Source organism: Micromys minutus (assembly GCF_963924665.1).
Source record: "Micromys minutus genome assembly, chromosome: 24".
NCBI classification, from domain to species: Eukaryota; Metazoa; Chordata; class Mammalia; order Rodentia; family Muridae; genus Micromys; species Micromys minutus.
In genome coordinates, this window is record NC_137959.1 from 22,285,488 (window position 1) to 22,299,092 (window position 13,605).

Consider the following 13,605-nt stretch of genomic DNA (forward strand, 5'->3'; position numbering starts at 1 on the left):
TACTCCCTCTCTCTTTCTCCCCCTCTACTTCTATCTCTGTTTCTTCCTTTCTCTCTCTTACTTTGTTTTATTCCTTTGTTCTTCACCTGTAGTTTTGAAAAAGCTTCTCAATCACTTTTGCGTAGGTACAAACAACTAATTTAGTTCAAATTTTGTCCTAAGCAAAAAAAAAAAAAAAAACATTAGCTCCTCCTTGATATTGTGATTTCAGATCTTCAAGTACATGCTTTCAGATAATTCTGTATTCTTTTATTTCTAAACAACTTACAGAAATAATTATAAATTACAAAACATACCTGAAATTATAAGTAGATATTTAAGTACAACAATTTCTGTACAATTTTAATTTGAATTCTGAATTTAGAAACCATACATAATGCCCATCTAAATAATCATTTTAACACTAGTTATTACCTTAACTGGCATTCTTTTCATAGTGTTTGACAACAGAGGGATAGTATGATACTATCTGATTTATTTATTTATCATTTATTTGTGTGCTGGTTTCTTAGTATTTGTTAGAGTTACTTTATGGCAGAAATTGCATGATACATAGTCATGGAACATTGATATGTTGTTGAAAATATTTGCTAATTAGACCTAAGTAGAATAAGGTAAGTTTGTTTAACAGATTTCAAAATTATAACAGGTTTATAAACACCTGAACCACCAACATGAGAGAAAAGGCTATAGGTAGGTGACCTACCGTGTAATTTCCATTAGGCAAAATAGAGTGTTTTGATTGGATAGTTTTTGATTCCAGGTTGAGGCTAGGCTAATAGGGTAAGAACACTGTGGTATTCTGTTTACAGTTGACAGTGACCGGTTATATCTTGACATATTTTTAGTAAAATTTATTAAAAATCAACTACTGATTTATTTTTTTTGGTGGGGATGCTTTTTTGACCACTTTTCCATTGTGGGCAGTTTTTGATAGAGACCTATTCTCTTCATGGTGTTTAATCATGACCTTCTTTCTACAATTAGGAGTTGGTAGGAGGAGAGAAAATGTTTAAAAGACAATTGCATGTAAAGAAACTTAGGTAGTAGAGGTACTAGCAATCTGTCTATCTGAGAAAAGGTCTAACTCATGCGAATAGTAGCAGTAGTAGTAGAGGTGTTGGTTGTAGTAATGATGATGGTGATAGTGACAATATTTCTGTCTGTGGTTGTGGTGATGATAATGGTATTATTATCAGTATTATTATCAGTATTATTATTATTATTATTATTGGTGGTAGTAGTAATAATAATAATAATAGTAGTAGTAGTAGTAGTAGTAGTAGTAGTGTAACTATACTTGGAAGAATAAATATTATTTGAAAAGACACATCATATATCCTTCCCTTTGACTATCAGACTATTGAAACAATGGACCTTAAGAAACTGAAATTCCATCCAGGGATCTCATGCTTGGAGAATGGTGTCAGCCAATGGTGGAATTCAGCTCTCTACAGTTAACGCTGTTTGACAATGTGTCGAACCGCTTTTCAAGAAAAATCTAGACAACTAAAATGACAGGTTGGGCTACACTTACACTACAAACCCTGGACTTAAAACTAAAGATTATTTTAGAACCAGAAAGATGAACTTGGGGGAGGTATCTCTGGATTGTTGTACTCTTCATCCCTTTGTGACCTTATTGAATTAATCTCATTTTTTTTCTGATTTTGCTATTACTTTTTTCATTAATTTTCCTAATGAAGTCAATGATGTTTTGTTGGGATTACAAAACCCCAGACTCACACCCTAACAACTCTGAAAAGTGGAGCACCAGACTTACAACAGGGATTTTTTTTTTTTTTTTTTTTTTTTTTTTTTTTTAGTTTGGGGGTCCAAAAATGACCATGACACAAGTTTCAGAGTCCCTCTGATATATGCTTATTTATCGATTCAATAATTTTGGATAAATATTTCAGCCTTCTTCGGGTCATGACAAATTCAACAACTGGCATACATCCTTCCTAGTGGTGTAATGCTTCCAGACTTGAAAGCAGAGAAGGATACTCATGTTAGGAGAGAGGTGCAAGGAGAATGCTTAGACCGGAAACTTCACAGCCCAGTTAAGTTCATAGACAGTTCCCTTCCGCCAGTGCAAACCTCAGAGCTATCAAACATAGATATCAGGCCCTGAGGCTGCCTCAAGGGCTTCTGTAATAGACCCTACTATTGTAAGAAGTGAGAAGACAGCAACTACCTCTGGGTTAAATTGTACAACAAATTAAGAAATGATGTCATTGCAATACAACCTAGTGAACCAATGCATTCACTGGGCTTGTTTACATGAACATTGGAGAAGTTACATAACATGAACACGAGAACTCAAAAGCCATTACATCACCAAGTCACAATTTATCATAGGTGTTGAATCCATATCAATAGCATCATGGAGTCTCTCCTTCAGTTAATGGTATACTATAATGTAAACATCTCCTGAAGTCATGTACAGTAAGGAAGTAAAAAGAAGAAATGACTCAAACATTAGGGAATGGTCTTATGACCCTTTCCATATCTCTTGTTACTAGTAATTATTAGTAGCTATATGAATATTACAGTAGACACACCTATTAGTGGTTTTATTTTCTTTTTATTTTATTGGATATTTTATTTATTTATATTTCAGATGTTATTTCCTTTCCTGATTTATCCTCTGGAACTCCCTTATCCCATCCTCCCTTCCCCTGCCTCTATGAGGGTGTTCCCCCACCCACCCATTTCTTCCTCCTCATCCTGGCATTTTCTAAACTGAGATATTGAGCCTTCAGAAGACCAAGGGCCTCTCCTTCCATTGATGTCTGACAAGGCCATCCTCTGCTACATATGAGGCTGGAGTCATGGGTCACTCCATGTATATTTTCTGGTTGATGGTTTAGTCCCTAGAAGCTCTGGGGTGCTGTGGTTGGTTGGTATTATTGTTCTTCCTATGATGCTCCAAACACCTTCAGCTTTTTAAGTCCTAACTGTTCCACTGGGTTCCATGGACTCAGACCAATGGTTCTTTTTCAATAATACAACTACAGGAACAATGTCATCTCTGTCCCATGAAGCTTGGGCCTTTGCCCTCAAAATTTCATTAACAATGCCAATCCCATATTGATCCAGTCATAACATTTGGACAACTCGGCTGTCCAAAGTGGGTAGATATGGTATAAGGATTAAAAACATACAACATGTGTTTGTATCTATGATTGTATACCTGTGTCAGTATGTATGGTTTTGTGTATGTCTATCTGTCTGTCTGTCTGTCTGTCTGTCTCTCTCTCTCTCTCTCTCTCTCTCTCTCTCTCTCTCTCTCTCTCTGTATGTGTGTGTGTGTGTGTGTGTGTGTGTGTGTGTGTGTGTGTGTTTATGGGAAGCTTAGCTTGAAACAAGGTCACCTTTCAGCTTAAAAAAAAAAAAGTCTGGTCAGATTCAAGTGCCACTGGTACAGCTCATGGTAGAGCTTTCATTTAAAAATGTATTGTCTGGAAATTTGAATTATAACAGCCAAGTTGAGTAGGGCATTTGGTGGGAGTTTTTTTAATGTAATGCTACTAAAGGCTTAAATAAATAATCAGATCATCTAAAAGAGCCTATCTTTTATGACTAACAAGTATTCAGTGAAAGTGCTTTCTAACAAAATGATGCAATTTCTATTTCAATTTATGTTGCTTGAATTTTTTTCTTCTCTTTGTGGGTATAGAGTGAAAAGTTTCTGTGATCTCTGTAAAAGCATCTGCCATCAGTGACACAAAATCATCAGTTCCATCATTTATAATTTTTCCTGGGGAGTAACAGTTCTAATGTTCCTTACCAAAAGAATAAATTTGAGTTGTGTTTCAGAAGATGTGGTGATGAATGCAACTGAAGTTTTCCATGCTTCCATGGAAGGGGAATATTTAAAAAAGACATAACATTAAAAACATTGTTTCATTATACCCACAGTTTTGTTTTGTTTATTGAATCACGCATAGAAAGGGATAAAAAATAATTTTTTGTTCTAAGTACTAAGAGATAATGAGGCTCAGGAATACGAGTGAACTTTTGTCGTGCCACATGATAATGAACTAATGAAATCAAAACTCAGAGTCTCATTTATCTTTTCTTGTTTTTTTCTCCCTAAAGAACAAAGTTAAGTCTGTAAATCTTAATCTTAAAAGGGGCACATGACACTCAGGATAAAAAATATAGAACTGAAATGAAACTGATTTAAGATCAGTCATAAATTATAAATTGTACACAAAACTTTTCAAGAGTACAAATATAAAAAATACAGTTCAGAAGCAATATGGAAAATGGTAGTCACAGCAATAATTATCTGAGATAATTTTAATATAATTTTTATGTGTCTCTCTGTGTGTGACATTCTTCAGTCTTTGCATTACTTTCTGTCACAAGTCAGTTTGCTCCTTCTGTATATGTTGTAAGGATTAATTTCAAGGGTTCAGGCTTGGCAACAAAGAAATTTACCTGCTAAGGTCTCTTTTCTGGTCATTAAAAAGTGATTAGCTTTGCTATTTTGTTATTTCATACATGTGTGTTATGCATTCTGATTATTCTCTTCCCATCCAGCACTGTGTTCTCCATTCTTTCCATCAGTATCAACCCTCTCCTTCCTCACCAGTACCCTTCCCAATTTAGTGACTTTTATATTTTCTCTTATGACCCTTTAGTTTAAGCTGGGCTAATTTAGTGACTGAATGTATTGAAATTACCTATTAGATTCTGGTTCAGTCATTGATAGGTAACAGCTAAAATCAATGAATTTATTAGAGAATAGCTCAGCAGGAAGTGGTAGGATGCTGTGAGCCTTTCTGCTCCCCATGTCTGTCTGTTAACAGATGCATGTGTAATGTAGTCAAGTGTAGACACCTGTAAATTTTTGGAATGCAATGACTGTCTCTTTCCAAGAACATGACATTTCAGGACCATCTATCATCTATGAAAATCATAGGCAACTGCCATTTACTGAAACAGCAACATAGTGGTTTGTCCATTTAACAGGGTTCTTGAACTTGCATCTAGTCTCTTAGATCACACCATCCTATTTTAGTTTTTAAACCAGGTTAATAGTATTCTACACAGAGTTCATTTGTGGAATAGACGACAAATCTAGTCATAGGGAATTTGGGTACCACAAGAACAGTAGTGTCACTGTTGTACCTCAGGTTTATCTTGCTTATAAATAATAAAATTCAAAGATGGATACAACCCTTTATTCATTTTCTCACCCTACAGCATTGATCAAGTTTTTCTGGGACTATGAAAGTTAGCTAGGAGGTGGCAACCTTTCATATCTCTTCTCACCTGTTGATGCATTTTGTTATGTATCACAGGTACAGTATATTCCAGAAATATAAATGTATCACATAGTGAGCCACCCTAAGAGATAAGAAGATTATATATTTCGGGGGCCTCTGGGGTCTGTATGGCCAACAACAGCTGCAGAAGTGTCACACCCTGGAACTAAGGTTTTTGTTTAATATCCTATAGTTTCTAGGAATAGCATTTAGAACTATCCAGAGTATGTTTATTAAATGCTTCTTTAACAAAACCTAAATTATATTTCTTAATTAGGCTATAAGCTTTTACATTTCAATATGGCTTTTCACAACTCTTCATTCTGGTTAATTTATCCCTTTCTTTTCCCCCAGCTCAAGTCTTGCGCATAGCAATATCCTCTAAATGTTCTAAAAGTAGTAGAAATATCCCATCCTATTCGAAAGCTTCTTAGGTCAGGGAGTAAGCAATTCAAATTATGGAATATTTCTTTATTTGCATTCATGTCCCATCATTCTCTGCTTAAAGATTTTCATCCCCAGTATTTCCTCTCTCTATTTTCATACCTCCTAATTACTATTAACTCAGTTTCTTAAGTGCTTCCAATCCCAAAGATCTGCTTGGAATATCATTGCTTCTGCAAGTTCTTTGAGTGGTGCACATGAAATCAGAGATCCAGGCTAGGGTCCAAAAACAATGGTGAATATGTAGCATATGTCAAGATTGCCTAAGTCATTATAATTACTTCTCTGTTCCACTCATCTCTTTATAATTTTCATAATTTTATTTTTCTTTATACCCAAATACATTTCTTCATGAATATGTATCATATTTTCACTACCCATCCATCAGTTCACAAATTCTACAATGACTACTTTTCCTAATTATGGTAATGAGCATGAAAGAGCATGTGTTTCTGTTTCAGGACATGGGGTACTTTGGATAAATGCCCAAGATGGAAGAGCTGCATTCTTTGAAAGTTTTATTTCTAGTTATTTTTTGAGGATTCTTCACAGAGTAATTTTTGAGTAATTTCCACAGAGGCAGAGGCAGTAATAGTTTGCATTTCCATCAGGAGTAGATATAATTTCTCCCAGCAGTGAATAAGGTTTTACTCAGTCATAAATAGGTTTTTTCTCAGTAGTGAATAAGGTTCTTCTTTCCTTTCCTTCTTGCTGGCATTGGTTATTTGCTTTAATGATGACAGTTTTTCCATCTTGAGGAGGATGAACACTCAAATCGTTGTTATTTATTATTTTGAGAATCTTACCTTTCTATTTTTTTAAACATTCTAAACTGGGTAATTATAATTTTTTGTGTTCAAATTTCAAGTTTTTTTTTTTTTTTTTTTTTTTTTGTGGAATCCATCTACATGATTGCTACATGTATTTATTTTCACGTATTAAACCAGATCTGTCTGTCTGGAATATAACCAGTTTTATCAAGGTGAGTGAATTTTTTGGTGTGAATCTACATTGAGTTTTAATGGCTCAGTTGAAAAATTTCCATTGATGCTGATCAGAGTTATTGGTATCTCTTTGTTGTTGAGCCTTTATCTGACTTAAGCAGTAGAGAATATTGAGGGTATTTCTTCTATTTCAGTTTGCAGATTGATTTGCATAGATTGGTTGTAATTCTACACTAAAGCTATGGTAGAATTGTAATGTCAACCCCTCTGGACCCCAACTGGTTGTCAGGAAGTGTTTTACTACTGCTTCAAACTCTCCTCTTATCTGCTTTCATAAGTGAGGGCATTTTTGCTTATCTTCGATGCATCAGATATATCTAGAAATTCTTCCAGTTTCATCAACACATCAAATAATATGCAGAAGTCTACTAAAACAACTACAATTATATTAGACAAAAATAATTTTAAACTACCCATCTATAGATCATTTATATAATGCTAAATTACCATGTTCAACTTCCTCCTAACTAGATTGCCAGGTGAAACCTACACCTCTTAAGTAGTAGAAAAATAACCAGTCATAAGACTAGAGGTAAAATCCATATGCAATACAGTTTATCATATAGCTTAAGGCAGATTTTTACCTGTGTGGTGTTTAATATTGAATATGAGTCATTATGTAATAATTTAGAATGGTAAAGTATACAGTGTACAATTTGATGTCAGTATGGTGACTTCTGAAAATTATATTTAATTCTTCAAGTTGAATTGTCTGCTTCTCACTAACTGTTTTTGCTTAGTATGTGCATGAAACTTGCAAAGACTTATTGGCAACTATTATAATTTTAGAAACGTGTTTCCAATATAAAATTATTATGATCAAATGGAAATCCTATGAGTGGTCAGAAGTGTGGTCAGGTGGTAGTTACTTCAGTATCCACCCAAAGTCCCTGTCTTTTTCTACCTTCAAAATGAAAATGACATGGAATCCAGAGTATTATTCTTCATCTATAGTTACTCTGACTTACTCAAGATTCCTCTGCAATGCTCAGGATGTGTTAAGACCTTGAATCGGTCTCTTACAAGTGATAGGTGTTGAAGTTCAAACTATTTTAGCTACAAGATAAATGTACACATTGATTTGGTATAAGTATCTGCATATGTGTCAGTCAGCTGCTTGTTAGGACTCTCAGAGGGCAGACATGCTGAGCTCCTGTCTGTAAGTGCACTGTCCATGGAATGACTTTAAAGGAAGCTCCATTCTGAATTCTGTGATGCTACTTAACCATCATTCATACATTTCTGCTCCTTATCTCCACAGTCCCATCTACTCACCCTTATGGATGTTCTATTTTTGCAGTAATATGAGCACTTCTGTTTTCAATGCTCTTTCAAATGAAAAATACTCATGAGTGATAACATTCTCTATTGACAAAAGAGTGTGAGGATAAAGTGTTTTCTGACTGGTTGTGGATGTACTATCTTTTTTATTTTTGTCGTCAAAGTATATTAATTATTTCAATTGCAGCAGGTAGAAAACAATCACTAATTCTCATACAAATGTGCACACACATGTGCTAAACACTTCTGTTTGTTTATTTTATGATGATTACTGAATAAATACTTATGGTCAGTTAGTTAAGAAATGTTAACAGCTGTCTGTGCTGTAATAATTCTAAATAATAATTTGTGTTACATAAATTGATTGTAGACTATTTTTAAATACAGCGAGTAAGTAATTTTATTTATATTTACTCATTTTAGCTGATTTAAACCATTATAATAAAATCATTCTCACACTATTACATTTGATTCTTTATGATTCTGACAAGTAAATTTTATTTTGTAGATATATGTGGGATTAAAACTATTTGACTTCTGACTTTACCAATAAATAAATAGCATTTTTAACATGGATGAATGTTCCAGAGATGAATATTTTTAGGAAAATTCCAAAATTACAATAAATTATGAATTTTTTTCCATTAAAATTTAATTAACTTATTTTTTTTTTACTTGAAAATATCATTTTGCTCTCAAGGCACTAATTTAAGGCAAGGTAACATTTAGAAGGAGCCCAGCTTCCTGTAATTCATAGTCACCCAGATTTTTGCGCTGACTTTATTTGTAGAATCTAAGTGAAATAAGTTTATGCCATCTGTATAAGAGTTGAAATACATTCTAAGCAGAAAGAAAACCATGTTTTTACATTGTTCTCTTCTGTTCCAATGTCTTTGAAATTCTTAATATTAAATGAATATTGGTATCAATCCCTACTCTTTTTTATTTGCTAGAAAATATTTTCCTTTATTTTCAATTAAAAATAGTTCCTTCTCTCATACAATACATTCCAACAACTGATTCCCCTCCCTCCATGCATTCCAGCTACCTCTGACCTCCTCTCATCCCCAGGTTTCTCGGAGTCTTCTCCATTCCTGATCTATGCCATATTTTACAAATGTTACTCTTGCCCCCTGCCAACTGCAGCTTTGCATGCATTCCCCTGCCACTCTAGACCTCACTCTTGTCTTTACATATAACCTGTCCAGAAGCCTTGCTATCATTCCTCATCTCATTCCCTCTCCCACCCAGCTTGATCTCTTCAACTTCCTCCAATGATTACTGATGGTGTGTTTGTTTTACAAAAATATATGCTATTGTTTTAAGGGCATAGATGCTAAAAATTGAAATGGTGAATTTTTCCGTAGAATAGTATGAAATATGTTTCCATATCTTTTTTGGATATTTTTAGCTTGGGTTTGAAGTCCTCTCTCCCCTTCCTTCCTCCCTCTTCTCCTCCCTTCCTCCCTCTCTACTTCCCTCCCTCCCTCCTTCATTTTGCCTCCCTCCTTCCCTCCCTTCTTCCCTCTCTCTCCCTCCATCCCTCCCTCCCCCGCTCAAATGGTTATGCCAGCCTGCTTCTTAGGTCCAGTTGTTTGAGATATCATTTCCATCCTTTAATCCTGAAATAATGTTTACCATTTATGTGTAGATATGTTGATCTAATGCAACTGAAGGGTGGGTTTTCTTTGAACATCCATTTTATTAGTGTGTAACTTTTTATTGGGTAGTTGAAACAATTGTTATTGAGACATATGACTGAACACTAATTGTTCATTCTTGCAACTTGCTGTTCTTAATACTGGTAGTATGTATGTTTGTGTGTGTGAGAGGGGGGATACATGTGTGCAAAATTGTTTACTGTTTTTCATGGGTGTAGTTAACCTCATCAGGTTAGACATTACTTCTAGAACCTTTTGTAGGACTGGATTTACAGACTGATACTGCTTAAGTTTCATTTGATCATGGGATATCTTAGTTTCTCCCACTATGGTTATTGATATATTGTTGGATATAGTAATCTGAATTGTCATATATGGTCTTATAGATTCTGTACCTCATATTTTCAGAACTTTCCAACATTTAAAATCCAAATTGAGAAGCCAGATGTAATTCTCATATGTTTCCCTTCAGATGTTACTTGCTTTTTATCAATTGCATATTTTAATATTCTTTCTTTGTTCACTATATCATTTCTTGACTCATGTCGAGAGGTGATTTTTATTTCTGGTTTGATCTATTTGGTATTCTGAATGTTTTTGGAGCTTTTTAGACACTTCCTTCTTTAACTTAGAAAATATTTTTAAAATTTTATCGAAAACATTTTTGGACCTTTTACCTGGGATTGTTTTTTCTTTCTCTATTCCTATTATTCATATGTTTGGTCTTTTCATAGTGTATGCATTTCTCCTACCATATATTCAACACATGCAATTAGTTCTATCTTAATTCTATTCATGAAGATTTCTTCTGTAGTTTCTATCCACACCCCTATATTCTTCATAATTGAATCACTTCTGTTTATGTTTTCTTTATTGCTTCTATTTCCATTTTCAAATCTTTAACTGTTTTATTCACTTCTTTTAACCATTTATTTTTACTTGACTTTCTTTAAGAAATGTATCTATGCCTTCTAATTGTTTGTATTTTCCTGGATGACTATAAAGTATGTATTTATTTTTTGTTTAAGGACCTCTATTATATTCATATAGGTGGCTTGAAGTTCTTTTTGTTGAAATTCAGTGATGCTGAAATATTCAGCATTCACTGTGTAAAGATAGCTGGGCTCTAGTAGAAACACATTATGCTGGCTATTATTTTCTTTGTTCTTATACTACTATCTCTGCATATGGTATTGGGCTTATTGTAGATATAAGTGCTAATTTTGGGCTTGTCTTTTTGGGTGGGTATCACTAAACCTTTGGCTTCTGTTTCTTCTATGGGTTTTCAGAAAATATGGTGGCTGTGTGTTGCCTGTTTTAATGGCCTGATTGGCTACAGTGTTTATAGTTAACCATGCTGGTATTGGAGGCTGATTTTCAAAGATGTGTTGGTATGGAGAGGTAAGGAGGCATCCAGGGTAGCTTGTTTGTGGTAGAGAGTAGAATGTAGCAGAGAGACTGCTAGAGATCTTCTGTTTCAGTGCTAAAGGCAGCTTGAGGGATTGGGTTGAATGCGTGAAGAGAGTGCTTTGGCAAGCCCTATAAGCACATTACCTTTTCCTCTGGCAAGTGAGGACTCTTGTTTCCAGGAATATGAGGTCAACCTCATTTGGAATGGGGCACAATGACAATTGAGTTGAAGGAGATAAGAAGGGGGTAATTTGTGAAATCTATAGGAAAAGTAGACAGGAAAGAAGGGAAGATGGTGTTGAAGTCTGTTGCAGTGCTAGAAACTAGTCTGAGGTATTTGTTCTTCTGGGTAAAAAATGGAGAAGGTCTATGGACAGGTTTCTGGTCCATTTTCAGGTTTGTTGAAATTTCAGTAATGTTGATAGTAATGAAAATGCTGTGTGTGATTCAGTGTCTGTTTCTTTATACACATAATGTATTGTGTTGGTAGTGAAGGAAAGTTGTAGAATATTGGAGAAATTTTAAAAATATTTCTAATAAATTTCTATTGTGAGCAGCTTGTCTTCAAAAACTACCTCAATGTCCAAAGTTAGTGGTTCTTCTCTTGTATCTTACTTATTTCCTTCTCATTTTACTTGGCTTTCGTTATCCCCTACACTTATTCTATCATTAGGTAGTTTGTGCCCTTGTCCACTCAAGATAACAGGTGCAGAGCCAAGGTTTCTCTGGCATAAAATATACAATATTAAGAAGTTTACTGAACAGAGATCCACAAATTGAGGGAGACATATGTCACTTACTTATACAAAACATATAGATTTCTTGTTATTGAAAAAGCAAACTTTCTTTTGTCAATCTTTGTTTCTGCTCTCTCTCTCTCTCTCTTTCTCTCTCTCTCTCTCTCTCTCTCTCTCTCTCTCTCTCTCTCACTCTCTCTCTCTCTCTCTCTCTCTCTCTCTCTCTCTCTCTCTCTCTCACACACACACACACAAACTACTTGCAGTACAATAATGTAGAATAACTGGGTCAATCCAGCCCTGTAGGCTACCTGTTAATGGGTCATAATTTATAGGAAAATTCTCCTGAGTCCATCAAGGCACCTCCTCATTCTTACTAATGACTTAAATGCTATTTATAAATAATATCAGGGTCAGCATTTGTGTAATCAAACACTTCTTCATGTTTATAAATAGTTGTCTCTGTTCCTAATAACCATAAATTAATTAGTATCACAGTGTCTTTGCAGGCTGGAAAGTAGCCTTGGAGTAAAACTTTGTGATTTTCATATGTACATTTATTTTCCTCAGTGCAGATTTACTGGCTACATGGCAACATATGGGAATCCAGGTGAGGCTTCCTTGGAAAACTGCCCAAGCACCTGAATTTCCACCTGGCATTTTCTCTTTTGGTCTGTAATTAAACTCATCCCATACTGGACAACTTCTGTATCTAGATATAGCTACCACTTACTTTTACATAAAGTATTTTTCCAGGACAACTTTTACATGCAGTAGTATCAACAGGTATATTTAACTTTTTGGTTTTATATATATATATATATATATATATATATATATATATATATATATATCCATACATCTGTACCATTATCTCAAATTACAAACAGAATAATTTAAAGTTCATTAAGTTCATTAAAGGAATTGGTAGTTAAGGTAGTATATGAAAAGTGTGTGGGAGATATGGGTCATTTTCTGTAATGGAACACTATGCTGGTGAATTTTAACTTTCATATTGATGCCATCTAGAGTCACCCACAATAGAAATCTTAATAAGGAATTTAGATCAGGCTGGAATGTGAGAAGGTATGTGGGAGTCAAAACTGATGTCAAAAGACTCCATCCATTTGTAATGTCATGATTCACTAGGTAGGGCTTTCTCAACAGGAGAGTAGAGGAGAAAGCTACTAATATCAAAGAAAACAAGCAAGGAGGTGATGAGCTGCCTGAATTCCTGCCTTGTCTTACAAAACAATGATAGACTGTACCATAGAATTTAAGCCAATTACACTGTTCTCTTTCTCATTATGATATTTTGTTGTAGCATATTTGTCACAGAAAGAAAAATCCCCAGCAAACAAAAACAACAACCAAATAAAAATCAAACAAACACTTGTATAATTCATTGTTAAGTTCCGGAATGCACCATGGCACTGGAAGTAATGAGTTCCACTTAACCTGGGAAGAACAGGACTTTTAGAAAGGATATCTCAAAGAAGAAAGATCATTCATTGTTCATCCCAGAAATGTCAGAATTCGAATTTGAAAATGAGAAATTTGCTGTCTACCAAAACAGGATTCACTAGGGAACCAACAAAGGAGCTGATTTCTATTTTACAGCAGTATTTCCACATTAGTTTAAACCTTTTAAACTTTTTAATCAAGAATAAAACAGATGATTTTGATCATTTTTCATATCCTCATACTTTTCCCAATGGTGTTTCATATTAATTCCTTGCATTGTGATTTATTTTCACTTAGCCCTGAAGAGGAAGTAATAGCTTTAGAG